Below are 5752 nucleotides of genomic sequence, written 5' to 3'. Positions count from 1 at the left end.
ATTATTAGTTAGGTTCATAGCAGTATGATCCCTTTGTAATGAACATAGCCTATTATTGCAGAACTATTTGAATGTAGCACAAGTTGGGCCAAATTTGCAAGAAGGCCCAATATGGGAATCTCCTGAGCAAGTTTGTGCCCAGGCGAATGGGCTTGGGCCTTAAGCCCAACAGTTTGACCCTTAGTTATGGATTTCCCTTGTGAATAACAATATAAACACATTTTTTCTTTGTCTTGCAAATCATGCGTATTTCACTCTCGAAACTGAAATTGTATTCTGATTTTCCTTTCATAAAAGTAAATTGATTTATGGGTTTTGACAAATGTGTATATCATGTAAGTCTTGGTTAGTTTAAACGTAGAGGTGGATAGGCCCAGCTAGTAAATGTTAGTGACTGGGCCCGCTTGATGTGTGCCCAATGTGGGCCAGCTTTAGATAAATTGGACTGGGCCAAATTCTGAGCCCAATATAGCTTCAAATGCTGATTGGTTCCTGACAAATTAATTAATGGGCTACTGCTGGCCAAATTTCCTTGTCAAAAATGATTAAAGGTTAAACATATATCCCCAAACATTTGTATAATTAATAGCTTTTATTGAATTTCAAATTAGATTTAACTAGGAGCATCCTTAATTGCTTTTAGTGAAATAAAAATCTTTTAAAATAAATCGAGGCGTGCCATCTATAATTGAATCATCTAATCTATGTGTACACGGTAAAATCGGAGGGTCCAATTCTCCATCGTTATAATATCTCAATGGCTCGAAATAACGGTCGAGTTTCATCCCTCGAGGGTCGTCGACGCTCAACCTCGAGACTACATGGGACTGATGGTTACGGAAAGAGAGTGGGGAGTTCCCAAGGCATGAAGCCAGAGCCGACAAAATCTGTCAGGCTAGTCTAAGCCCGTATCTTGGCACTAACTAGGTGTCCCATCTCTATATCATTGTAATAAATGCACTTGTACTATGTTTTTCCGCTCTTATATAATGGGGATCCTTATCATTTTGTAAACATCTGTTGCTCCATACTAAATATACAAAGAACATTCTTTATACTCTCTAACATATTATCTTGATCTTATTACTTCATTTATTGCTCGTATTTATTGTGTTCTATTCATTGTTCATCATTTATTGCTTATTATTGGTCATAAAGAGCCATCTTTGATTTATTTATAACTATTAGTCTCCTTCGACCACCCTCGATAGCTCACAGCCGAGCATCATATTCGACCCTGAGGCCCTTAAACAGGCGAGCCCGAGGCCCCGATCGACAACGCTTCAGTTTGATTAATACCTTATTTTTAAGCTATTATCTTGTTTCTATGTCTTTCACATAGCATCAACTGCCTAAAAACTAACATAAAAATAGATCACGTATTTTTTGAACCACTAAATCAAATTTAATTGTTACTACCATTTTCATGGTAAACAGTTTGGCGCCCACCGTGGGGCTAAAAATAATAGTGATTATTTTCTTGCTAGTTTAACCACATAACACAAGTTATCTTTCACACCTTTCTTCCCAAGATCTTTTGATTTCAGGTAAAATGTCTGACTCAGTAAACAACAATATCGAGAACCACGGAGAGAACGGTGTGGATGTTCCAGGTGTTGGTATACCACCGCTAAACCCTGAGAATGCACCAAAACCAATTCTCGTGGACATAGTCTCACGTGATGCCCAACACGTCGACATAAGATCCCACACTAATAGGAGCGTGCACCAAGGAGACCAACAAGAGGCTCGGAAAACCCCGGATAGGGACGAACGGGACGTTAGCCTTCACGTTATTTTTGAAATGTTGCAGGCACAACAGCTGGCTATTGCTCAGCTGCAAAGTCACCAGAAAACTCCCAGCACGATAGCATCGTGTACGGCTCCCCCACCCGAGCAGGTACCAGAGAGATTAAGCAACAATGGGTCAGCAGCCCACCGTGCCATCGTAAAGATGCTCAAGGACCTCACGAGAAGGATCGAATTAGGCGAGAAGAAGATTGAAGCCAACGACAAAAAAGTCGAGACCTACAACTCTAGGGTCGACCAAATTCCGGGTGCACCCCCGATCCTGCAAGGTGTGGATTCGAAGAAGTTTATACAAAGGTCGTTCCCAGAGGAAGCGGCTCCAAAACCTATCCCAAAGAAGTTTAGAATGCCCGAGCTTCCAAAGTACAACGGAACCTCAGACCCCAACGAGCACGTCACTACTTAAACTTGTGCAGGAAAGGGCAATGACCTAAAGGACGACGAGATCGAGTCCGTCCTACTAAAGAAATTCAGAGAAACGCTCTCTAAAGGGGCGATGATGTGGTATCACAACCTAGCTCCTAACTCCATAGACTCATTTGCCATTCTGGCAGATTCTTTCATAAGGGCACATGCCGGTGCCATCAAAGTAGCAACAAGGAAGTTCGACGTCTTCAAGATCAAGCAAAGGGAGAATGAGATATTGTGAGAGTTCGTATCTCCCTTTTAAATGGAACTACCACCGGTATCAGATGATTGGGTAGTATAGGCTTTCACTCAAGGCCTGAATGATCGAAGTTCGGTGGCTTCAAGGCAGCTAAAATAAAACTTGGTCGAGTATCCTGTTGTGACCTGGTCAGACGTCCACAACTGATACCAGTCAATGATCAGGGTCGAAGATGACAAACTAGGAGCCCCCTCAGGCTCGGTGCACCCAATCAGGCTTCCGGCAAAGGAGTCGAAAGAGAATAAAGAAAGGTACCAACCATATATTGACGACAAAAAAAATGCCCCGAGGAATAACATACCTCGCAATGATCAAAGGATGGACCGAGGCCAGAATCCTCGGGGACTCGTCAGCAGAGCTGGGTTCGATAGTAACGCGAGGCTGACGGAGGCACCTCGCTTGTCAGAATACAACTTCAACGTCAATATATCAGACATCGTGTTCGCCATCAGTAAAATCAGAGATGTGAGGTAGCCCAGGCCAATGCAATTAGACCCTTCGCAAAGAAATCATAACTTAGTTTGTAACACGCACGGCCACAGGCCCGAGGATTGCCACAACCTCTGAGAAGAAGTAGCCACATTACTCAGTAAAGGTCACCTTAGAGAATTCCTCGGTGACCGGGTCAAAAATTAGTTTAGATAAAGATAGGCGGCCAAAAAGAACGAAACAAATGATCCACAACAAGTCATCCACATGATCTTGGGAGGCATCAATGCCCCACAGGAGCCCATGATGAGAAAAACAAAAATATCTATCACCTGAAAAGCAAACTCGGGATTACATAACCGAGGATGCTCTCACATTCGGTGACAAGGACATTGATACCTTGTCTCAACCTCACAACGACGCACTGGTAATTTCTTTCCTTGTAAACATTTCAAATTAAATGTGTACTTGTGGATCCAGGTAGCTCAGCCAACATTATTAGGTCGAGAGTGGTAGAGCAACTCGGACTGCTCAACCAAATCGTGCCCGACTCTCAAGTCCTCAACAGATTCAACATGGTGAGCGAAATGACGAAAGGGGAAATCACCCTCCCGGCCAAGTAGCCAGCATAATCCAGAATGTCAAGTTCCACGTCATCGATGGAGACATTAGATACAATGCCTTGCTTGGACGGCCGTGGATACACTGCATGAGAGCAGTACCATCCACCCTCCATCAAATGATGAAATTCTCGATGAAAGATGGGATAAAAAGCATCTACGGGGAAAAACATACAGCAAAGGAAATGTTCGCAGTACATGATGTAGGGCCGGCGCCAATACCTCCACCACCGAAGGAGCCAAATGATAAGCAAACAATAAAATAGCAGTGACATGTTACATTCTCGGCTACACCCAACCTAACGAAATGAAGGATCGTACCGAGTCCTCATAATAAACGATCGAATCACACCGAGATCTGCAGCGTAGTTTGCACTAAGGTATGACTGTCTCCCTTTTTCAGTTACATTTTATACTAACCGAAATACAGGTATCCGGTCGAAACAACCGAAGCCCTTCCCATCCCGAAGGTCTTAGGTTACAAAAGTATGCGTTGTACTCTTTTTCTTCGGTCAAGTTTCATCCCAAAAAGGGTTTTACCGGCAAGGTTTTTAACGAGGCAACATCTATATGCTACCTAAGGAATATCCAGCAAGCATTCAAGGCTTTTTTTGCAATAAACCTCAAATATTGGGGGCCATCGCCCGAGAAGGTCACCTACTCGTAGATGCCAAGCTACGCCAAGCGAGGGATCGATAGGAAAGTTATGTATCAGGCCAAACGGTCGAACGAACCGTGTCCGCATATAACAACCAAGCCTGCAACAGCAAAAACATGTATACTTGTACCAAGTAATCAAAGAATACTTCCAAAAGCATTTTTCATTTCAGGGAAGCTCGATATTTTTTCAAAAAATGGCTCTAAAGCCGAAACTCCCCGAAGACTCGGGGACTGGCGTCAACAACTCGAAATAATGAGACCCCCGGGTTGGAGCTCTTAACTCATAAGCCCTTGATGAGGAAACAACGAGATCAAAAAATAACTCCAAAGCCAAAAATGTTCCAAACACTCAGGGACTGGCGTCAGAAACTCAAAGACCACATGACCTCCGAGTCGGGAACTCCGAAATCATAAGCCCTTAATAAGGCAACACCAAGTTCACAAGTAATGTCTCCCGAGCCAAGAAATCCTCGATGACTCGGGGACTACCGTCAGTCACCATCTCCATCGACTTATCAAAACCCGAGGCCGTGAGACCACAAGCGGGCAGCCTCGGTCTCGTAAGACCTATATAAGGCAACATCAATATCTGTAAGACCTCTAGCAAGGCGTGAACCATACTTGTACCAAATATCCAAAATTGTAAGACCTCAAAGGCATGTAAAACATGTAAGACCTTACTAAAGGCATAGACCCGATCTCAAAGTTTTGGCTATATATCGAACTTGTAAGAACCCTAAAAAGGCATACCCTCGATATAGATGCCGAAACTACTTCACTCGGGACTTAAAGGCTCCGACCAAACACAAATGACTCTGGTCACAAGGCTGTACCAGCCAAACTAATGCGACTCGGGGACGCCCTCGAATATACTTCGAAAAAAACCGGTTAAACAGGCTACCCTCGATATATGCAAAAGAGCTTCGACCATGTCAGCTCCTAAACACTGGCTTCGAGATACTCAGCCTCCAAGCCAAAACCTATCGAGGTGATTGATCATCGCCATATAACGACTCACAATCGAGGTTTTTATTAAACCGTCAAAGAATCAGGCAAAAACTATTTCAAAAAATCCTAATAAAGGGGAAAATAAAGCCTACATAAAATGTCGCATCGACCTAAGGCGTAAGAGCCATTGTCGCCAGCCTATATAAAAGGTCGCACCGACCTAAGGCGTAAGAGCCATTGTCGCCAGCCTACATATATAAAATGTCTCACCGACCTGAGGCATAAGAGCCATTGTCGCTAGCCCACACAAAAGCTCCCACAGACCCAACGCGTAAAAGCCTAAGGGCCAGCTAGCAATTCAAAACTTGAGGGCCGAATGAGCTCGAGTCGAAACTAGATTCGGAGACTGAACCCAAAACAGTTAACTGAATATTCCCGAGAACAAAAGCATAAGAGCTCAAACGCTGGCTTACACTAAAAGGTCGCATCGACCAAGAGCGTAAGAGCCATTGTCGCTGACCTAAAAATCAACAACTTGAGGGTCAAATAAACTCGAGTTGATACCCGACTTGGGGACTGAGAACAAAATAGTTGACCTAAATATGCCTAAGAGCAAAAG

Source organism: Nicotiana tabacum, chromosome 3, assembly GCF_000715075.1.
Source record: "Nicotiana tabacum cultivar K326 chromosome 3, ASM71507v2, whole genome shotgun sequence".
In the NCBI taxonomy this organism is placed as follows: domain Eukaryota; kingdom Viridiplantae; phylum Streptophyta; class Magnoliopsida; order Solanales; family Solanaceae; genus Nicotiana; species Nicotiana tabacum.
Note: the sequence above shows the minus strand (reverse complement) of the source record.